The sequence below is a fragment of the Dermochelys coriacea genome, chromosome 1 (assembly GCF_009764565.3).
Source record: "Dermochelys coriacea isolate rDerCor1 chromosome 1, rDerCor1.pri.v4, whole genome shotgun sequence".
Taxonomy (NCBI): Eukaryota; Metazoa; Chordata; order Testudines; family Dermochelyidae; genus Dermochelys; species Dermochelys coriacea.
Window position 1 is genome coordinate 201,362,919 of NC_050068.2, and position 24,452 is coordinate 201,387,370.

General features: G+C 41.6%; 1 protein-coding gene across 22 annotated transcripts in view; it reads right to left on the reverse strand.

Annotated features, from left to right (window-relative positions):
• ZBTB20 (zinc finger and BTB domain containing 20) overlaps positions 1-24,452 on the reverse strand; it is a 636,327-nt gene that overhangs the window by 102,983 nt on the left and 508,892 nt on the right. For 15 of the 22 annotated variants that reach the window (XM_043512062.1, XM_043512053.1, XM_043512028.1 and 12 more), the window contains one exon: positions 11,536-11,677. The exons of 5 other annotated variants lie outside the window; for them this stretch is intronic. The gene's annotated coding sequence lies outside the window, so the exon portion shown is untranslated. Of the gene's footprint in view, positions 1-10,963; positions 10,996-11,535; positions 11,678-19,757; positions 19,900-24,452 lie in introns of those variants that run through there. 2 more of the 22 variants (XM_038392889.2, XM_043512111.1) reach the window with 2 other exon arrangements.

A 24,452-nucleotide genomic window follows, 5' to 3' on the forward strand; every position in this document is an offset into this window, starting at 1 on the left:
AAAGCTTCAAATAATGTAGACAAAGCAAAGCAGAATGAAATGAGAAATGGGCATGGAAGAAGTTTAGAAAATCCAGATAATGCAGGAGAAAGTTATCTGCTGTATGAAAGGTGTTAGCTTTGAGTCAAGTGCTTTTTCAGTGGTTGATTTAGTGGACAGATTGAACAGCACTGGTCAATTGGCTGTACTGTGTGGTTTTGCAGAATTTAAGTTTTCATTAAAAAAGAAAAAAACAACAAAAAATGTTCTACCCCCTTCAAGTGGCTAAAAGAACCTGCCATGTGTGAGCAGATGCAGGCTGTCTATCTGAGGCTGCAGAAAAAGAGCTTAAAGCAACAGTTTTAAGAAAAAAGAAAAGGAGTATTTGTGGCACCTTCGAGACTTAGAGATGCATCCGATGAAGTGAGCTGTGGCTCACGAAAGCTTATGCTCAAATAAATTTGTTAGTCTCTAAGGTGCCACAAGTACTCCTTTTCTTTTTGCGAATACAGACTAACATGGCTGCTACTCTGAAACCAGTTTTAAGAAAGGTGTTACCTGCTCCATTCAACTCAATTGGGTGTTAACTCTGATACCTAAAGATGAAAGTGATTGTGTTAATTTATTCTCTTCACCCATAAAATGGAAATTGAAGGGGAAAAAAAGATGGTGACAGGGTGTTGAGAGTGAGATGGACTGAATCAATGATGCAGTCCCTTGCAGGGACTTACATAAACTTGAATGAGATGTATTGCATGCTGATGGCACATTTATTTACTGCAATATAGGCCTGATCATGCAGTTCCCTACTCACTGAAACTTTCATTGTCTGGACTGGATTTAAAAAGGTTATAGCATTGGGCCCAATGTTTGCATAAGGGTTAACTCAGTAAAATGCAATGCTGCAGTGACTACCATTATCGTATTTATCACACAGTTATTGTGTAGTTTACTACTTAGTTGTCTTGAACTGTCACACAGTATTTCCAGGTGAATAAGGGACAGTCCCTGCCTCCCTGCTATTTGCCAATGTGGACAACACTGATGGAATTGAAAAGCTTACAGTTTCCCATGGACAAAAACGTAACTCAAACAATCTCATTTAGTTTCAAAACACAGGATGGAGAACCAGGTCATATCTCTGTAGAAATGCAATTGCTCCACTGGGGCTTTCCCCTCCTCCTCAGGATGGAATGTATTATCGTAGCTCAGAACTACGACTTCATTCTTGGTGGTTGCATTTGTGTTCAAATTTCACTTTGCTAGCTGCTTAGGTTGGGTGAGAGGGGTATCACCCTGGAGGATCATGCAGTTAGAGGACAAGAGACAGCTCAAAACATTGTTTTTTTTAACCCTTGTCTCATTATCTTTCTGCAGTGGTACATATGTAGCACAGATAAGCAGTGAAAAGAGGAGATGAAATGTCCATGATGAAATATAGAAACATTAAAGTAAGGGAAAGCTGCCTCTCTTACTATGGGTTTGAAGTTAGCAGACTTGCTAAAAATTATACAGTGGAAAAACAAAAATGTTTTCAACAAAAGGCGACTTGATCCTTTCTTCAGATTGCTCATAGACTGCACAGCACAGGAGAATGCAGGTCCATGAGAACAGGTGAGTTATAAACTGTGTGGCTTTGAGAGCTACACACTGGCTGTTGTTCTGCCAGTGCACTGCAACATCTGTCTATTAAGCAATATACCTGAGGGACCATGTCGATACCCTCTGTTCTGTTACAGCACCTGAAACTATCAATGTAGTCACTACTGACCAGTCCATCCCTAAACATAATCCAATGGGGAGAGAAAGGTCTTCTCTGTCAAAAGCCTGAATCTGGAAGGCTGTTTTCTCTTTTGGTTGCCAAATCACATGTGTGGCATCCTTTAGGGCAGGGCGTAAGCTTCTTTAGTTCCCTTCTGCTGTTAAATGGGGGGCAGCATCAGTAATGTATGTTTAGGAGAAGTGCTGCTGAGTGTTGTTGGGAGCTTTTGAGGATCTTTTTTGGTCGTGTCACCTTATTCAGGATAAATCATGTTTCTATTTATTGTAACAAACCTGTAAGTCACAAGTCACCACAGGTTTATTGCACTTGTGCTTAAGTGGGATAGAACTCAGATACTCCTCTGAAAGCAAAAGACCTTAGCATGTGAGCTAAAAGAGACTTAATTGTTTGTAGTACAGAGCCTATGACACAGTTTACTAGCTGAAGGCAATGATTAATACGCTGGCTAGTTCATGAAATTATTCTTTGTTAAAAAGCCCAAAGACCTTTGTGCAGGAGTTCATTAAAATTAAAATTATCTTTTAAAATATAAAACATTATAACACTCACAAGCAAAAGGATGAGAGCACCACGTACTCTCTGAGCCATCCATCATTCTGATGATGCCATACTAAGCTCTGACTTCATGTCTTACACATCTGAAGGACTTTTGCAGCTCTTTACAAGGAAAGACAAAAATCAGGAGCTGCAATAAAGTCCCTGCTGTTTAGATCTAAACTCTCCTGCAACAATTTTCCTGGCCTGTCACATCACCAGAGGGGAGTATCAATAAACTTTGCAGAGTGAGATTTGCAGTCCCCGTCATTGCATATGTAATATCCTGTCAAAACATTGACTTGCTGACATCCTATCAGGTACAGAGTCTGCTGTTGTCACTCAGTCATGTACAGTATGGTGTCTCGGAATGAAACAAGGTGGAAACAAGAATGGATTAAGAGTGCTGCATTGCTTACTGAAATGTGGTGGTTTCCTCTTTTAGATCAGACATAACAAATATCCAAACTCAGGAGGAGCAGGGCCAACCCTCCGCTTATGAACAGTGGCATCAATTAAAAATAACTCCTCTGACTTCAACCGAACTATTCACATGTTTAGGTTTAGGCGCATGCTTAAGTATCTTGCTGAATTGGAGCCTTGATGGCCCTCCCTTGAGCCTCTGGCACTGGCTTCCAGTCTCCTTTTGCATCAGATTCATACACCTCATCCTTAGTTTCAAAGCTTTGCACAGCTCTGGCACTGCCTACATCTTGTTTCTCTTCCCCTACTAATGCCCTCCTTGAAGCCTGCCCTTGTCTCAACTCATTGCGTCTCCTTCTCCAACAAATGATTTTGCACTTTTTTTCATGCCATCATATGCCCTGAATCTATACCTTTTGACTCCTATTAGTGTACTTTGTTCATTCAAACTATTAATATATTAATATATTCAAAGCAAGGAAAATATATAGATACATATCTTTAAGTAAACTAATTCACAGAAGAATCTCTCATAATCTTTTATTATTGTAGCCCTCATCCTTCTCTTCCTCCTTAAATTTGGTTATTACTCATTGTGCTATGGTACCATTTGGTCTAACTTATGGCCAGCTCCTGAGGAATGCTGAGTACCTACCACTCCTATGAAAGTCAATGCAAGCTGCAGGTGCTCATCACCTCTCTGGACTTGGTCCTTAGATTGTAAAGCCCCTGATTTCAATGGGAGTTAGGCACCTAAATACCTTTGAGGATCTGGGCCTAAGTTCCTTGGGGCATGGAGTTCTTGTTTTTATATGTCTGTTAAGTGTCATGCATATCAATAACTTTCCAGAAATAGTAAATAATATGAAAAACAGTGGACAAAATAAACATCTTGCGCCATCAAGTAAACAGCTTATTCTCTTATGGTATGTCTACACTGCAATTAGGCCCCCGCAGCTGGCCCACCTCAAAAGGTCCTAGAGCTCGGGCTCCTGCCCAAGACTCACGCTCTACCCCACAATTAAATAGCAGTTTAGCCTGAACCCCATCAGCCCGAGTCAGCTGGCATGGGCCAGCCAGGGGTGCCTAACTGCAGTGTAGACGTATCCTCAGGGTCTCACCTTGCTGACTTTGGTCTCCCATTCACTTCAGTAGTGTAGGAACATGGCCTTATGGAAGACTCCAGCCATGACTGATTGCGCATTGCCTTCTAAGACCATAACTAGTGGGTAAAAAAAGACACGCAGGATGGGATAAAGTCCAACTTCCCTCTCCCCACATAACTCACCTGATAAGTAAGCCTGGATGAGGGCTTGCAAACTACCTGCATACGAAAATTGGGAGCTCTGATCTAGGTCTAAGTTAGCCTTCATTGCAGAGACAAAGGTTTAAAGAAAACATATGAATGAATAGAGAGTTAAAACTACTAGAGAATGCTCCCTGGGATTATCTGTGCTATCAAGACAGGAAAACTTTGCAGATGCTACTGTCTCTCTAGAGGAATAAATGCTTGCATTTTAATATTCTCAGCAGCTGGCTCCTGTTGAATGCCATCAGGATGATTCAGCCACCCACCAGGAACACCAGTAGCAGCAAGTGCACACACACACAGAAATCTGCAAAACTTTCTGCTCTCAGTGCCAGGCCCGTTATTCAGGCAGTCTGATCTTCATTAACGATTCATCATTACCTCCAGCAGCAAGCAGCAGCCTCATGCCAGGGTGGTGAAATAGAAGAACTAATCCACAGTCTCACAAAGATCCCCATAATCGTCCCATCTGCCTCGTGTCTATAGTGCATCCTACAATCCATATTCTCAGCAATTCACTCTGTGGTTATTTCATTCACCTTCAGCTTGGCCACAGACATCACATTGCCCCATCAGCTTGTTTCATCAGACCAATGGTTCGCGCAGTCTGGTATCATTCCCCTTGCTCAGTGGTCAACACCTACTACTTCCATTGAAGGTGACAATCCCCATTAATGTACATAGCCAATTACTCGGTTCTACATGGTCTTCCTGAGCCTACTGATGATCTCTTCCAGTTTTCTTAACCTCAGTGGCTTTCCAACTGCTGTCTGTGGAGCATTTGCAGGTGGTTTATGGAGCTGCTTCAGTAAGCAATGATGAAGCATCTGCCACTGCTAAAGGAGTAATGCTTCCTGATTGCTGTAGACCAGGCCAGATCACATAGGGATTCTTGGAGGGGTTAATCTCTGGAAAACTCAAAAACAAAATACCCCTTTCTGCCCTTTCTATGGCAGATTTGCATCTCTCTTTCAACAGGTGCTTCTTTGGTGTAAATTCAGCTATGATCAACTCTGCAGATACTCATAGTGGAGTTTGGACCTAAACTACACCTTCAATACAACAATTACCATTAATTCAGTACCAAACTATCAACCAAGCTGCACTGTTTTTGTTGCTAGAATTATGACCAATGAACTTTGATATCACTTGGCTAGAGGTGTCAGCTTGCCTTTTGTTTTTGAGAAACAGGTTTACTCCCTCCCTAAACTTGTCTGGTAAACACATTTCAGCCACAACTTCATCTTATGTTCAACATATAATGTTGCTACACACATTTCACCATATTATTGATCAATGAGTTAGTTTTCAAAGGATACCTCACAAGTCATATTTTGCACGAAGATTATTACAATAGCGTGTAGGGTATGAATATAGGGTGCATTCGGTAACAGGGAGGCATCATGCACTTTATGATTACATCAAGGAACTGGAAGTCAGGGTGCCTGGGTTCAGCACTTGACTCTGTCACTGACTCAGTGTGTGACCTGTGGCAACTTCTTTGTGCCTCAGTTTCCTTATCTGGGAATCCCAGTGGGGGCAACGATCTCAACTGTTGTAAAATTGTTTGAGATCCTTATACAAAAAAGACTATATAAGTGTAAAGCATTAATGTGGTCATTAGCCTGAGAATTTGGTCAGCCTGTTGCTGGGATCACACGGTAAAGATTTTACCTTGAACCACATGTAGTTTGTTAAATTTTAGTTTTGGTCTACACTACACAGTTAGGTTGATGTAAGGCAGCTTACATCTACCTAATTATGTCAGTGTACACGCTACAGTCTTGCTCCTGCTGATTTAAGTGCCCTACTACGCTTTCACACCACCTCCACGAGAGGCGCTGGGCTTAAGTAAGTGTAGTTAGGGTGACACAGTGTTGGTGTAGACACTGTGTTACTTACATCAACTATTAGTGCTGGAGCCGTAAAATTGACAAGAAAGCCGAGCAGCTAGAGCCCAGCTGCCCCCTGCTCCCCTGGAGAGCTGCGTGGCTGAACCTCACTCCCAACTGGGAGCCATGAGAGAAGCCTGGGTGGCTGGACCCCGCTCCTGCCTGGGAGCCAGGGCAAGAAGCCTGGACAGCTGGACTCTGCTTCTGGCTAGGAGCTAGGGTGAGAAGCCTGGGCGACTCAGAGCTGGGGCAAGAAGCCTTGGTGGCTGGACCCCCCTCCTCAGAGGCGAGAAGCCCTGGTGGCTGGACCCCACTCCCGGCGGGGAACAGGGAAGCGAGATGTTCTGGGCAGCTTCCCCCCCACTCCCGGCAGGGAACAGGGAGGCAAGAAGCCCCGGGCAGCTTCCCCCAGACCCAGTGAGGAATGGGGAGCTGAGGGGGACAGCCCGCCAGGAGCCTGTGAGGCAGCCAGGCTCCAGATAGCTGCCAGTGGAGCTGAGAGACCAGGTTCTCATCTCCCCACACTGCCCCTCTTAGGTTGGTGAAAGCACTCCAGGTGAGGATGCGCACCACCGACCCAAGGAGGGTAGTGTGGACATGCACCACAGCAGTAATTACTGCAGTGGCTGTAAGTCAACCTAATATAGGTCGACTTAAGTTTTTAATGTGGACACACCCTTAGTTACTAGTAAGTGTTTTATCTTTATTTCTCTTGTCACCATAATGACTTACACTTGTACTCACTTAAAATCTCTCTCTTTGTAGTTAAATAAATTTATTTTATTCTCTAATCAAAACTAATCCAATGTTGTGTTTAAACTAAATTGTTTGATTTAGTTGGGGTTGGTCCTGCATTGAGCAGGGTGTTGGACTAGATGACCTCCTGAGGGGTCTCTCATTCTATGTTTAGTAACTCCAATTATAGTAGCAAACTGTTGTACATTGATCCCTTACAGAGGCAATGAACCTATAATATCTGAACTGTCCAGGAGAGGGCTGAACAGTGCAGAATACAAATTTGGGAAGAAAATCCAGGACTGAGAGTGTGTTGGGGCCACTGTGCAAGTGGTTAACAAGGCTACTGGAAGCCAGAGTGTGGCTGGTATGTTCCTGATGGGCTGCTGGGGTCAGAGTTGCTGGACCAGGGCTGCAGCTATTCACAGATGCTCAGAGTGTGACCTGCGTGCTGTTTGGCTGTTTGTGAGCAACCCAGGTGGGCGCTACAGCAGCAAAGCATTGTGAGGCACCGAAGGTGGCAGGGCAGATGGTAACACAACCTGTCACTGGTCTGGATTGCACCTCAGAAGGAGATACTCCCCTTCACCATGGTATTCAGCAGCACAGGCAGTGATGCTATCATATTCCTTACACTTTTCACAATGAATGACCCTCACAATCAGAGTCATTTTCCTAATCCACACTCTTAACCCAAACCAACCTCACATTAACAAGGTTAAAGTAACTACTCCTACCAACTCTTCTTGACATCAAGCTTACTCTGTCAGGTGCACTATTTGATAGTTATTCATGGTAAGTGACCATTCATAGGGACTGGTAAAAATTAATGCTTGAATTTATTTATAAAAATAACTTTTTCCAAACAACAATTTTTAATGGAAATTTTAATTTAATCAAAATTAAAAAGCAACTAATTTTCACATAAAGACATTAACAGAAACATAAAACCAAAACCTGACACAAATATTTGTTTTTTAGTTAACCCAAAAAAATTTCAGTGTTCTTTTTCTTGCCAAGAAAAGGAAACATTTCTCCTAATATTTATATCATTTTCATTTCTTTCAAAAAAATTTGAGGCAATTAGTGACTATTCACCCTCCCCTCACCAGCTCTTCCAGTTAGTTATCTCATTGGACAGTATGTGGAAACATTGGAGCCGTACTTCGTGCAGGTAAAAGTTAGGTTTCAGCACTGGGAATGGATTAAATTGTTCTCTCCTTGTTAGTTTAGGCCCCAAGTATATTGATCATTCCTTTTTTTAAATGGTCTTAAGCAGAATGTAAATCCTCACAATACAAGTGACAGGCAGTAATGGTTTTAGAAATGATTTTCATGTTTTTATCAGTTATCCTTTTTGCTCTGAGTCTTTTTTTGCTCACACAATTTCCCTGGGATAGCATTGTTTGAAAAGTGTTGGAGTACAACACTCAGTGATTCATCAATCAACAAGAAAATCCAGATATGAGTTTTTAGCAAGGAATAAGTGTCGTGGAATTTACTTCCATGGACTTCATTCAAATCAGAGACATGTCAGCCATACAAAGATGGTTTGAAGGGTTGCTTTTTACAGCTTTAAGTGTACTACAAAAGCACGTATCTTCTTAAAAATCAAACTGATTGGTTCAGATTGTCAGTGTTTAGCCTACAAGTACAGTGGTGGGTAACCTGCGGCCCGTCAGGGTAATCCATTGGCGGGCCACCAGACAGTTTGTTTACATTTGCACGGCCGCCCGCAGCGCCCAGTGGCTGCGGTTCGCTGTTCCCAGCCAATGGGAGCTGCTGGAAGCGGTGGCCAGCACATCCCTGTGGCCCGCACCGCTTCCTGCAGCTTCCATTGGCCGGGAACGGCGAACTGTGGCCACGGGGAGCTGTGGCAGCCATGCAAATGTAAACACACTGTCTGGCAGCCCGCCAGTGGATTACCCTGACAGGCCACGTGTGGCCCACAGGCTGCAGGTTGCCCCCCATTGCTATAGTAGCTGCTTAAAAATTATTACTTGGTCTCACCCGCTTTATTTTTCTGGTCTGGCTAGGACTCAGGCCTATGATTTCAAGAGGAAATCTAAGTCCTTCTAAAAAAATGCCATTTTTTTCTGAATAGAAGCCAACCCTAGTTCTACCTTGGCCAAATGATCTTATCAAGATTTAAGAAGAGAAGAGTGGTATTACATTACTTTCAATGTGTGGGGAATTTATTACCGTCACACACAGTACTCTTATAACATTACTGACAGGCGTTATCAAACTTATTTTACAAGTTAATAAAAATACTAGACATGACTGGGAGTCTGAGAGGCAAAGAGCTAAGTATTCCAATTTCTCTATACTTAACTGCATGAAAATCAAAGATTAATAACATTTTGCCATTCTACAGCACCTTGCAGCTAATGGTCTCAAAGCATTGTACAAGCCTTGCTGAAGTAAGCGTCAGAACCCCCTGTGAGGTAGAGAACTATTAGTCCTATTTTATAGTTAAATAAACTCAGACAGACAAAGAGGTGAAATGACTTGCACAAGGTTGCACACTGAATCTGTAGCAGAGTTGGGAATGGAGCCAGATCAGTGATTGAATCCTCTAGCCTAACCACCAGAACATGCTCTCTAAAGGAAAGCTGATATACCATTTCAGTACTACAGCAAGGTATTCACACCAGAACAAACTTGAACATCAAAACAACATTTACACATAGACAGATTTAGTTGAAGCACTAACTTCTTTGTTCCCTTTGCTATTAATGAAGATAGCTGTGTATTAAAAAGTGCTTTCTCCCTTCTAACCCATCTTCACTTTTGTTAGATCCTGAAGGCTAGAACTGTAATCCTGAGCAGTGATGGGCCCAAGTCACAAAACTGAGATCCAAAATTTCCCCAAATTGGCATTTGTGTTCAGGCCATGGGTTGAAAAATGTACAAGTCTCCTACCAATCTGAGCACTAAAGACACCATTTTCAAAAGCATCTAACTGACTTAGGAGCCTAAGGGCTGTACTTTTTAAGGTGTATATACACACACACACCCCTTTAAAAATATGGCCCTAAGTCCCTATTAGCCAGGCTGAAATATACATGTAAAGCCACATTCCCTTCATTTTAAAATAACAATTTGACATTTATTGTGCACTGTACCAAATTATAACATTATCAACCATCTTGCTATATTTTTAACAAAAGTTACTCTGTCCTCATGCTTTTGTGTTGTACCTTCTGACCACTACTGGCTCATTTCATGTTTTCCCCCTCTTTTTTTGGCCTGTAATAGCTCATGATGCGTCTCTTTTCACATTGTTTTCTCTATCTCTTTCCGATGCTTCTCTCTCCCTCCAACCCCTTATATCCCTTTTCCTTTCCTTCTCTCCAGTGGGACCTCCACCTTTTTCTACGAATTTTCTCTTTTCCACCTGCCCACCCGGGAAAAAAATCTCTTCCAAAGTATGCTGTTTCTCTTTTCTATCCCATCAATCACCTTCCCCTTCTACACCCTTACACTCTCCTCCCCATCCAAAACCTAATTCTACCTATACACTCACCCCCAACCCTTCAATTGCACATCTGGCTTCAAAAGTTCAGCAGACATCTAACAGTCAGAGGACCAAGCTAAGGACTATGAGTACCTACATGGGGAACCTATTTCTGACAGCAGAGGGCTCTTTAATCTAGCAGACAAAAGCATAACAAGATTCAGTGTTTGGAAGTTGAAAGTAGACACATGCAGACTAGAAAAAAAGGAGTAAATATTTAACAGGGAGGATAACTAACCATTGGAACATATGATCTAGGGGTGTGGTGGAGTCTCCACTACTTGAAGTTTATACATCAAGATCAGATGTCTTTCTAAGAGATATTCGGTAGCTCAGCCAGAAGATATGGGTCTGAAGCGGGAATCACTGGGTGATGGCCTGTGTCTGCAGGTCAGGTTAGATTGTCATTATACTCCCTTCTAGCCTTAATAACTATGAATATGTTTCAACCAATGCCCCAGGGAGAAGCCAAGACACTGCCCATCTTGCTGACTCTGGATTCTGTTTGGCAGTCTTATCTTTTGAAGCCTCCAGCTAGTAAGAGTTTGATAAACAAAAACCACTCAGCTCCCTTTGACTATTAGGAGAATTCTCCTACTTCTTGGGTATCCTCTCCCACCTCAGAGCCTGCCAGCCGCTGAAAGAGTGGCAGTGATGGGTATCTCCATTAATATACTCCCCTCCACAACCTCAACTTTTGAGTGGTCCTCCCTTGTGCACAGTCCCAATGCCTGCCATGGCTGCTGTCGCTCAGAGTTTTTCCCAAAGAGACTCAGATTGAAACTGACCTGATTCTTGTCAGCTTCACAAGAGTTCCCACCTGCAGCAACAAAAACCGTCAAGACCGGTCAGTTTTTATCCCTCTGAAGCTTGGAAAAAGGCTGGAAAAGCTTTCAGCAGCAACACAGCTGTAAGACTGCAGACTTATGAAATCGACAGGACTTTGATTTAAACTGAATTTCCATTTGGAAGATTATCTTCATAACCATAAGGGCTAGATTTTTTTTTAAAACATAGAAGTGCAAGAACTGAAGATTTGACAATCACCCAGGTATGTTTTCTATTGGCCCGAGCTGAATGGATTTTTCAAGCCCTGCTTAGACCAATTCCAAATTTTGGATTTATGGCATTGCTGTAACTTACTATATCATTTATACAGTGCTTTGAGCTTATGAAGCATTAATACTGTTGCCAAGATCTCAACATAATGACTCCACTGCATGGTTAAATAAAACACAGAGCTGTGAGTGTGCAAATCACAGTTTAAAACACAAATAGCTTTGGTAACTATTAACAAATGTGGCAATATAATAGACGACAGTTCATGTGAAAGAGAAACTATATGTAAATAACAACTTACATTTGGAGAGGCAGTGTGGCCTAGTGGTTAGAGCATGGGCCTGTGATCCAGGATTCCCAAGTTATTTTCCCGGCTCTGCCAACGATTTGCTGTGTGAATTTAGACAAGTCACTCAAAACTCGCTGTGCCTCAGTTTCCTCATCTGTAAAATGGAGATAATACTTACAAACATCACCTGGGTGCTGTGGAACTTAAATCATTAAATGTTTATAAAGCATTTTGTCATCTTTAATTCAAATTATTCTGTAGAAGTGCAGTGTATTAATGCTAGTATTATTGTTTCAATTACATCCTGATTGGATTCCCAAATTTTTTATTTTACTCATGATTGAAATGCAGCAATCTCCGAATGGGAGATAATGTAAGAACAGTCATACTGGGTCAGACCAATGGTTCATCTAGTTGCCAATGACAGGTGATTCAGAGGGAATGAACAGAACAGGTAATCATCAAGTGATCCATCCCCTGTCCCCCATTCCCAGCTTCTGGCAAACAGGGGCTAGGGACACTTCAGAGCATGGTTTTGCATCTGGTGCATCCTGGCTAATAGCCATTGATGGACCTATCCTCTATGAACTTATCTAGTTCTTTTTTGAACCCTGTTATAGTCTTGGCCTTCAGAACATCATCTGGCAAAGAGTTCCAGAGGTTGACTGTGCGTTGTGTGAAGTACTTCCTTTTGTTTGTTTTAAACCTGCTGCCTATTTCATTCGGTGACCCCTAGTTCTTGTGTTATGAGAAGGAGTCAATAATATTTCCTTATTTACGTTCACGATACCAGTCATATTTTATAAACCTCTATCATATCCCCCCGGCAGCTGTATAACAATACCCAGCAACACTTTTACATCAGTTCACATCAGGAAGTGTAGAAAAATACTGTATCCAATTGAAACTTCAGGGGGAATTTAAGGAGGCAGAATGCAATGACCAAAATTGATATTTAGTCAGGACACAAATGCCAACCACCTGCCTCAATGAGGGCGGAACCTGATGGGTCTGGCGGAGAAGGTATATAGTCCTAATAGTGAGGGAGGGGACACTCTCTGAGGGACATCAAGTAGCTCCTCTCCTCTGAGACTCTCTGACACCCATTGGGCAGCTGAGGGGAAAGGGTGCTGCAATGGAGCTGAAAGAGACTCCACATGGTCCCTGACCAGGTTGAATCCTGGGAGCTGGGGAATGCTGGCCAATTAGTATCCAAGATTCCTGCTGGTGGGAGGAGTTACCTGGTCTCCCTCAGCAAATGTCCCCTCCCTTGCTGCTGGGACTGTCCCCCCTTCACTGCCAGCCCCATCAATTTCCCACACCCATTGAGGCTTTTGAGATAGGACACAAATGGCCTAGATCTCTATTTTACATTCCATCCAAAAGACAGCACTTCCAGCACCAGAGATCACCGCCCACCATCACTCTGGGGCATTAGTTCAATACTGATCAGACACAACAGTGTCCCCTACTCAGTTACTGACTCCACTTTCTGCAGTGCTCTTGTATGTCATGAAGGTCCTCCAGCTCAAATACTGGCTAAGCCTGGTTCTGGCTGAAAGGAACAAAATACAAGGTTGTGTGGCTGCAAAATGAAGGCTTATGATTCTCATTGTGTGTTTTATTTTCTCCTTATGAATATCTCTTTCAGAAAAAGACAGATAAATAGGCTGGACCTTCAACTGTGTTAGCAGGAGAGGCCATGTGATCAATGAGCGCCCATTCCAACCAGGCCTTCAGGATACAGACCTCCCACTAACTTCTGTGGGAATTCCATGCATAGAGCGGTTGCAAAATTGGACCCTGAGGGGAAAAGTTATTAGTTACAGAGGGAAAAATTCCATGTACTGTACACCCTTATGGTCCTGCAGCACACAGGCAGGAACAGTATGCAAAATGCAGAGCAGCCTGCTGGCTCATTTCATTAGTGGGGAAGCCTGCAGCTGATCAGCTCTGTTTTCCTCTCTCCAGCTGTACAATGTTGTTGTGGCATTGGGAATTTGCTGTGGCTTCTGAAGATTATGGGGATATGCTTCAGCAAGCCAAAAAAAAAAATCAAACAAAATTAAAAGAAAAGAAAGAAAGAAATAAAAGACAAGAACAGCTGATCTACTCACTGGAGAAGACTCTGGCACCTTCCTACATATGCACACACCACTTTCTTTGGTATTTCCTGGTTTTCTGGCCAGAAAAATCATCACACAACTTTTTTATGGGGGAGGGAATAAAAATTGTTTCTCATACTAGTTCTTCAAACTTTATGGGATATGTAGTTGAGATTAACAGGTGAAAGCGTTTAACGATCCATGCTATTCAAGAGAATGCACACAAAATATTCTAGGTAACTAATTTCTTCACTGCTCTCCAGATAGTCAAAACTGTAAAGGCCATCTGACGTAAAATAAGTTTTTGGAAAATGCCATGAAAAATCTTATCCAAATGATCCAGTTCCACTCCCATTGACTCCAGTGGGAACAGGATCAGGAACACACTTTGATTTATTATCTTAAATGCAATGTTATGATTGCAAACTTAACTGCACAAAAGTCTGGAAATTATGTTATGTTTTTCAACAAAATTCATAAAAAAATGTTATGTTTTTCAACACAGATGGGCTCAAACCACTAAATATGGACCTGGATTCCCTATGATTCCAAACGTTCAGGAGTGTTTGGATCTGAGGTTTTTTTGGGCACCTGCTAGAAGCCTAAGTATTTTCCCATGCTTATGAAAAGGAAGATATATGAGGTGTTAAGAGGAGAGGGGCATCTGCAATGTGGCAGAATTAAAGTGGTTATAGAAACCATTGCATGGATATGTTGGATTTTTTGAGATTAAAAATTGTAAAGGTAATTACTTTAAGGAAATTAGTTGCTTATAACATATTTTTATTAAACACTAAAAATTAAAATAGAACTAGAAAAAATGTATTTTAGTAATTAATCAGAAGTGTCTTTGATTGCCCAGTACTGAAAAAAACCAAAACAATTATTTTTTCATAGAATCATAGACTTTAAGATCAGAAGGGACCATTATGATTGTCTAGTCTGATCTCCAGCACAACGCAGGCCACAGAATCTAACCCACCCACTCCTGTAACAAACCCCTAATCTATGTCTGAGCGACTGAAGTCCTCAAATCATGGTTTAAAGATAAAATAATATTCACCTCTGAGCTGAGACCAAATGTTAGACACTTCAGCTCCTATTTATTTATTTATTTATTTATTTATTGTGAAAGTGGAAACCCCTGAAAATTGGTGCTTAGGATGAAAATATGATCTCACCCATAACAATAATAAACTCATCTAATAAATAAATGCAAAATAAACCTGAGAAAAATAAACCAAAATTGCAAAGCCTGCCCCAATGTGGCAAATACAGAACAGAGGAACTCCATGTTCTGCAAAATGTTAAACGAGTTTATCCTTACTTGTCAGCACTCATTTTCACCATGAAATTTAACTGGAACATAAGAACAGCCATACTGGATCAGACCAAAGGTCCATCCAGTCCGGTATCCTGTCTACCGACAGCGGCCAATACCAGGTGCCCCGGGGGGAGGGATAGCTCAGTGGTTTGAGCATTGGCCTGCTAAACCCAGGGTTGTGAGCTCAATCCTTGACGGGGCCATTTAGGGATCTGGGGCAAAAATTGATGATTGGCCTTGCTTTGAGCAGGGGGTTGGACTAGATGACCTCCTGAGGTCCCTTCCAACCCTGATATTATATGAGTGAACCTCAATGATAAGTGATCTCTCTCCTGCCATCCATTTCCACTCTCTGACAAACAGAGACTAGGAACACCATTCCTTACCCATCAGCAATCAGGATCAGCAATAACCATTAATGGACTTAACCTCTATGAATTAATCTCCATGGAGATTTCTGGTATTTGAAGGCAGCAGGGTAACCTATCATGCTAAAGAAGAATCAGTGTCAATTGTCAGTAGTCATCCTAAGAGGTCTAAAAGCAACACTCTGGTGCACTATAGATACATGTGTTACACAAACTGATTTCTCATTGGCAATCACCCACCCAAATTATGATCAGGCCCAACTTTTAAAAATCAGATGGGAGCAATCACATTGAACCAAGCACAACCCTGGTGTAATTCCAATGGCTTCAGGTTATAGTAATGGAGTTACACTAGTCATAAATTTAGCCTAAGACCACTGCAGCCCTGCACTTTCAAAAATCCATTTACTGTCACTTCGGTTTTAATTTTCTGTGACTCCACAATCTCATGATGCACGTGTACATCTACAAAACATTATTTGGATTTACATGAGTATACAATTTAATAATCGACTCTGCATATAACCAAATTAAAAAGTTTCAGGGAGTGGTAGTTCTAGGATAAAGAGTTTGAGCAGAGCTCATCATGATCATATGGTCAAAGCTTGTAAGAGGTTTTAGAAGTCAACTACATCAGACCGAGAAAGGTCTCCAGCTATATTTGACCTTTCTACTTATCGTCAAGTCAACTAGATTCATGGGTGGCTACGAAAATGATCTTGCAAATAAATATTTGCAGCTCTGACTATTCAGAACATTGGTACGTGCTTAAAGCAATAAGGAACACAATGTACCATGCAGGAACAGTACATAATTTTTAAATGTTCATAACATTTATTTCAAAACCAAATTTCTTCCAAGACAAACCCCAGCTACTCATTGAGGACCATGTACGTGCCTAAATACGAAATGTTAAAAGAAAGAGAGAGAGAAAGAAAGAAACCTTTAAAGTGTCTTAAGTGGTTAAAGACTCTTTTTCATTCATGCTGAGATGACTGCAAAAGAGGGAAACACGTTGTCTTCAAACTGTTGAGACAGATCATGAAATATTTCTCAGAAAATTACCATTGAGGCTGAAAGTGAGATGATGAAAAATAAGGTTTAAGAATGGAAGAGCCCTATCAATCACTGCTATAGCATCTCTGCTGCAAAGACGATGTGCTACATTTTATACATCTATGTTATATGGACCTCTGCATTTGGTTCTACGTATGTAGGGTAACATTGAAATGCAGCTACCTCTAGGTCTGTAACAAAGTCTGTATTAGTGACATATGTCCGACATATGGGACTTCAGTGCTCATCTGCTGACTCAAATATAAACTAATAATAAAGTGGCCCATTTCTTATATCACAGTCTATGCACACATGTACCCATCTATCCAAAATATAGCATACTAACTGTATATACAAAATACAAATGTTCCTTCCACTTGAAGAGGGCAACAAGCCAGTGCACAGCAGGTTGTAGAGCAGTGTGGGGAGGAGAAATTTTGGCCCTTGGAAACCAAGGCTAAACGTCCACTTCCTATAAAGACTGCCACGGGTTCTTTAATGAGTCTATATACCAGACAGAACCTGGTTTTTGAAGTCTCCTCAAGTAAAGACATAAATACATTGAGTTTCAGAAAATTGTAACAATAATCTCCATACGAGTGATTTATTGTTAAAACCAGCATAAGTGGGGAACACTTAGCTAAAAGGTAGGTCCCTACAATAAATGCTGTTTTCATAAGGAATGTTTACACCTCTGATTCCCAGTTGGTGTCTCCCTCCCCCCTCAGTTATTAGCCATCAATGCTCTGTTACAGGCAACTTCCATTGTAACATACACACCCTAGGTCTGATTTGTATCTTGTACTTTATTCTCTATTTCCCATGCAAGATACTTTTGTTTCCTAACAGCCTCTTTCTGAACTTCCACTGTTGCTCATATGGACGCAAAAAAGCTCAGCCTACAGTTTATGATCCATGAAGCTTTCAAACTCAATAAATAAAAGATGTCAAATAAATAAATAAATAAACGTTTACTGAAGTGAAACTAGCAGCATAGATTTGAAACAGCAACCAATGGCCCAGTGTTTCTCTCCCTTACACCTAGACAGGTGCTTCCTAACTTATCCTGCTAAAGTAGAAAAGAAAGAGGTATATATAAAAAAAAGTGTGCACACATGTATGAGGAATAGTAAGGGAGAGAAAAGGGGTAAATGATAGAAATAAAACCAAAAGAGGTATTTTTTAAAAAAATCTACAGTGAAGTTTAATTTTGGCAGAGGAGTATAATCAGCCTTTGGAAATAATTAAAGTTTTGTCTTTAAATAAAGCATCAGAACAAAAAGCTGAGAAAATGAAAGGAAAACATACACACAGTCACACAAAAACTGGGGAATAAGGGAGAAGGAAATGAAAGAAAAAGAAAACAAACAGAATCCTAACAGGCCCATTCTGCGAAAGGGAGTCCAAATAAGGAGTCATATGATATCTGATAGTGCAGGACACGTCGCCAGGAGCTGGAGCAGATTGCCTGCAGGAAGAAAGAGCCAGTGTGTTCCTGCTCAAAGAGCTTTTCTTTCCTTGTTTTTTAACCCCCCGCCCTCCCCTTTTCTCTTCTACTGTGAATGTGTTACTCTCAGGTCAGGTCCATGAAGAATCCCAGAAAGACAGCTATCGTCATTCACTGTACTTCTGGAAACAGAGATAGCCGGTGGAAGATGCCTTCTAGTTGAGACTGAGGGGGACTTATGTAGATTACAGTACTGCGTGCCCTGCTCCTTCTGTCACTACCTCCAGGGTTGCAGACACAAAATGCTCATGTAGCATGTTACAGAAAAAGAAAAGAAAAAATATTCGGCAAGGGGGAGGAATGAGATCTCTTCTTATATGGAAAACTTCAAAGGCTGAGTTCCTTCTCAGCATGTTTGTATTTACTTCTCTAGGTAATTTTTTTTTTGCATGGCGGGGGAGGGAGAGATGAAATCACAGAAAACATTAAAACAATGAAAAAAGTCAGAAGCTTGGAAAAGTCTCCAGAATACCGACAGAAATGAAGGCTTAGAAAAAACCAACACCACAGAACAGAAGGGAATTTTTTGACATTTCTAATTGTCTGTCAACAGGACACTGAACTTCTTGCAGTGTCCACCAACTTCTCATTACTCTGGCATTTCACACGCAACTATGGAGTCCATGAGGCACTTCAGACCAGGCTCTTCCCTCAGTTACACCAGTGTAAATCCAGAGTAACTCCACTGACTGCAAGAAGTTACTCTGAACTTAAAGCATTGTAACTTAGAGAAGAATTTGTCCCTTTCATCTTCTGTAAACACTTTAATTCTGAAAATGCACGGGATTGCCAAAAAACAATGTAGTATAAATGTATGCAGTACATATGTAGCTACAAAAGATCACTTCCTGGAAGAGAGGCATGAAGCATGAATAAAAGAAAAAATTAATACTAATGATATTTTGTATCCAGAAACAATTGTTAGAATTGCCTTTGATCTAGTTCTATACATTGTGTATTTATGATTTTTTGGGTGTGTATATATTGTTTTCCTCCTTGCTTCCTGTATGATTGATAAATAATGTAGTTTTTGGGTCTGAAATTTGACAAATTAAGGAAAATATAAATCAATAAAAGAAGGAAGGAAGAGTTTAGCTTAAAAAGCATTTCCTTGAGCTTGCGAATTTGCAGCGGTCTGTGTACTCAAACATCTGAACAAATGTATATGAGGCATGGGATTTAGTGTATTTTGTATACTATGCACACATACATTTCATATACAAGCATCTCCTTTACCACAAATGTACTATTAGTTTGTATATGTGTGATAGCCTATGTATATTACATGTACAAGTGCACATAAGAATATGCACATGACACAAAATGCTCATACATAAACACAAACGTACAACCCACATAGATCGATTGTGCAATCCTTATTTATGGCTCCATTAGAGAACTAAGCACAATTTGTAAATGAAACGTAGTCACTCTGGAGATGGTCCCATCTAGCAGGAGGAACAAAACAAAACAAAAAAAAACCCGAGTCCCACTAAACAGCTGAGGCTTCCAGTGAGAGGTGACTTTTAGAAAGATGGCCAGGAAAAAGCTGTGGCCATTGATGCATGCCGTACTGCCCCATCTGTATTTTAGGAACCCAGCTTCCACAAGCCATGACTAACTTTTTTCCTAAGTGGCAGAAAGTGAAAGATTTCTGCCTCCACTCATTTATTTATTTTCCATTGCATCCTCCCGTTTCCCCAATGAGAATCTGGTTGGTTGCTATTTTTTTTATTTTTTTTTAAAGTAAACAAACTGCTTACAGCATAACTTTTATGGGGGGGGGGGGGGAAGCCAGGTAAAGTCAGCAAAGCAGCAGCTGGATTTAGAGAGCGATTAAAAAAAAGGAGAAAAGAGCAACATATCAAACTCACTTGATCCCGTTCCCCCCTCAATCTCTCCTTTGATTTATTCCAAAATATAAATCGGGGAGTAAGGGAACTGAATCTCCTTTCAATATATTTTGTTGCTGTCACACATTCTGTGGTCTGCTTCTGTCACTTTCCATTAAGGAGAAAAAAACCACCCTAATAAAAATAGAAAAACATATCTCAGGCATTAAGCTCGCTCTCCCCCTACCCTTTGTAAAGAACTCTTTGTTCTCTAGTGAAAATGCTGAAAAAATCCCTGGGCAGTGACTCCCTGAAACAAGTGCAAAACACTTAGAGGCTTTTGGGCTGGCTGAGAGCCAGAAACCCTCCCGCTGTCTGGTTAGGAGGGGGGGGAGAAGAGAGAGAGAGAGGAAAAAAAATTGGAGCTTCCTTTAATAGATATAGGAAGCTTTTTTTTTTTTTTTTTTCAAAACTGGCGGTCAAGCGTTAAGTAACTCCCCGTCTAAATCCACCTGCTGGAAATGAACTTGGGTAACCCCCCCAGGAGTGCACAAAGAGAGGAGACACAGTAACATACTCCATACTCTTCTCCCCACCCCCCTGTTTTGCCCTGCTTCCATTCTTCCTGCTCCCATCACACGAATGCCCACAGATTCTCTCCCCCTCCATCCAACAACATACCAAAATAAATGCTCGCTCCATCTCCAAAAAAAAAAAAAAAGCTTTCCATCTTGCTTGCGACACAGTGATAAGGGGTAGGGAACATCTCATACCTGGTGTGAATGCTAATCAGCCAGGAGTTCTCCTTTTTTCCCAAGACAGGGAACTGTTTCCTTCCAAATTTATTAGAACCTCCTCCACTGCCTCTTTGAAAAACCTTCTTTGTCACCCTCTTCCCAAGTCCTGATACTTCTTTAAAAAAAAAAATGGCTTCGGAGCTCCTTCTATTCTTGATATTGATTCTCTCTCTCTCTACCCCCCCCCCACCCCTCCTCCTTTCTCCTGTCTCTGTCTCTTCTGAGTGGTCTATTGATAAGTCCCTAGAGGCACTGGGTCAGCCTGCCCGTAGGAAACCAGACACAATGCACAAATCTCCGAGTGCCATTCTGCCATCAGCAAGCAGACCACGTTTAGGAGAGAGAGAGAGAGCGAGAGAGAGCGAGAAAAAAAAACAGAGCAAAAGACAGAGAGAGAGAGAGAGAGAGAGAGAGAGAGAGAGAGAGAGAGAGAAAGACTGATTGGAACAGGAGGGAGGGAGAGAGAGAGAAAGCAAGGGAGAGAGTGAGAGAGAGGGAGAGGGAGAGAGAGAGAGACGCTGCCAGTCAGGTTAATCATCCCTACTTTAATTAGCTGTTCGGCTTAGACATAAAACAATTGAATTTGAATGATCTGTCAGTGGGCTCGGCTGAACCAAAGGGGAAATGCGAATATTACAAAAAAGACTGTTGGTGTATTCTGATAAGCTAGACTGGAAAATCCTCAAAGGGTAACTATTAAAACTTACCACTGAACAAAAAGTACAAATACAAATGGCATTATACAGAGGCCCTCCCTAAAATGCTGGGATATTCCCTTTCTCTTTTTTATTAACATGCTATCGAAGGTTCTATTGGTGGACAAACACACACACAAGTCTGGAGCCTTCAAATTCTACCTGTCCTGCAGCATGGAAAAGGGGTTTAATTTTGTTATTAGAGGTATTGTTTTTGTTTTCAAAACAAGAACTTAATGTTATTCAGAGGAATTTTCCTGATGGATCAGGTGGATTTTTAAGGTGCAGAGACTATATGCTCTGTGAGGGTATATCTTTGGAATCAACAGCTAGGTAGGGTAGATGGATGCCACAGATACCAATTGTAGATGGATGGATGGATGCTGAAGACAGAAAGGCAATCCCAGCTATTATGGATAGATAAGTCCTAAGCATAGCGTAGGGTCTCCTTAAAGGCAAAATTTCTAACTACGAATAGGTGCCAAACAATCTATTCATTCTGCCCTGGGTTGCAATCTGAGATGCAGCTAAAATGGTTTAAGCTGTAGTGATAAAGAGTGCAGAGAAAGTACAGCATGGCAGGCAGGGAGGTATTTATGACACTTCTGAAAACTCTACTTTTAACAGGTATAGAATAGCCACCCTCTCTGCCTGAAAAGGGAATCAGGTAACATCACTGCTACTACTAGAAGATGTTTAATCCTCAGGACACTATGCACAGGACATCCATTTATCCAAATGGGGGGAATTCCCCCCCTTCCTCACCCCCAACACACACATGGAAAGTGTATTATGTGCAGGAGGTATGGTATGTTCTAGACATTTCAAATGGGGTGGGGCTGGAGAACTAAATCCATAAATTCCATTTCATGAATATCTGCTGTAGATCACCATTTGCACAGATACAGCTATGCCACACAGGCTCATTTCTGAAGTGTGGGAACAGGGTAGAGAGAAAAAGGGGTAATACTTTACACTTAAGAATCTGAGGAGATGATTGTCTTTCTGGAAGACTAGCTCTGGGCATCTCCTCTCATACTGTATATTTTGGGTGTTAATGCTTAAAAAAGAAGCATGATCTTATAAATTAATTCAGAGTTATCTTTTCTACATGTGATAAACCTATCAGCAGGGTTAGTGCTAGCTGTATGTATGTGCGATAAGGTAGGTGGACAGTTGACAATTGGCAACAGCATTATAACCTATTCCCAATGCCCTGTGTTCCAGGAAGAGGATTGGTTGGTCATTGTCACTTATAATCCAGTGCCCTAGGTGACTCTATACCACCTACCCCTAAATCCAGCTCTGCCCATCAGCTGCTGTCCACTGACTAAGGACAGATTATCAAAAGAACTAATCTGGTTCAAAAGGAGACAGATCCACCAAAGAAGCAAACAGGTCACCTGGAATAAAACAGATAGATAAACATACAAGTCCCCCTCCATCACCCAAAGAACAGTTGCCCATAGAGAAGCGAGCAATGTCCATTAGCTGTGCTACAGAAATGAAGTCATTTCTGAGGAGCGCAAAAGAAAATCTCAGTGAAATACAGTGCAGTCAAGAGCCCACAACGAAGGAAAAGATCCTCCATTTTAAAAAAGGAGCTTCTAGAAATCGCCATGAAACAAACTACTGTTCTTTTCTCTGGCTCAGTACTGAACTAATAACCCAACGAGGTGCTAACTGGCTCGGTACAGGTGGAAGTGCTACATTTCTGATGAGATATAGTGAGGTCCTGATCACTTGAGTCAGGGTCCAGTGGAAGAAATAGTATATACTCATGTAATCAGAGACAATCACATAATATCATTATGGCACTAGGCAATATTATAATGGCACAAGGGGGTCAAAAGAAGGTTGCACAGGCAACATTATTACTGGCATTTCATAACTTTTGAGTTCTTGACTTCGCAACATTAATCTTATTTTAATGATTTTTTTAAATATAATTTCCCAGTTTTGTTAAAAAAAACCCCCACACACTGAACAATCAAATTCCATCATGTGGGACCATACTGACCCTTACATGACTGGAAGATTTAGAGTTACAGCACAGAACTCTAGCACTTGAACTGACACAGAAACTGGTAGCAGTTGTGCGCTGTTATCTTCAAAGTGCACTAGCCACCACAGAGGGATGAGAAAGATATTTTGCTAGTGGATTTCACATCTATCTGCTGACAGAAGAAGAATGCTGTGACTCAGGAATCCTGGGTTCAATTCCAGGTTCTGAAGGGAGGGAGCTCTAATGCTTACAGACCCTCTCGCCTCCATTCCCAGCTTGTCCCCTGCTGCTCTTGTGCCCAACCATGTACCCCACAGCCTGGGCCTTTCTGATCCGCATATTTCCTGCTCCTATCCCCTTCAGCTCCTGTCCCCCAACCAAGTCCATCCCATTCCCCTGTCCTTTTGCCTCCCTCAGCCTGTTCCCTTCTCCTCCCGCTCCTGTCCCCCTGCACCAGCCTGTCCCCTACCAGCCTCTTTCTGTTCCCCCTTCTACTTAGGATGACCAGACAGCAAGTGTGAAAAATTGGGATGGGGTGGGGGGGGTAATAGGAGCCTATATAAGAAAAAGACCCCAAAATTGGTACTGTCCCTATAATCTGGGTCACCCTACTTCTACTATCCCCACCCCGTCCAACCTATCCCCATCATCGCCACTCCTATTCAAATCAGTCTGCTTTTTACTTCTCGTCCATGCTCCCTGGGCAGTGAGCACCAGCAGCTTGAGTACTGAGAGCACATGAAAGGCAGTTTTCTTGCACTCACTTCCAGTGACTGGTGCCCTTGGCTTGACCATGTCCGTCACTCTCAGTGGGGGTTGACCATGCTCAGTGTGCTTAGTATGCAGCTCTGAGGGGAACGGAGAATGTTCCATTCAAATGGAATGTTCGGATAATTCAGCTGTCAGCCTCTAACAAACCTCTACTGAACATGCCCACACAGCTAATTTCCGAGGTTTATAATTTGGTCATATTCAGAAGGATTTTCACAGGGAAAACAAAGGGAACACCCCTGACTACAAGACACCCTCTCTCTCCCAGCCAAATGCAAGTCACTGCACCAAAGCATGGAGGCACCAAAGCTTCTAAAAGAAATGTTTGTAAAAATTTTAACATTGGTAGAACATCATATTTTTCTCTAAAGTCATTCTCAGAAATGGCCAAATGTTTTTTCCAAAAGATTTATCAGAGAAACCTGATTAATTGACTTCTTGGTTCACTTTCTTGGTATTAGATACTCTG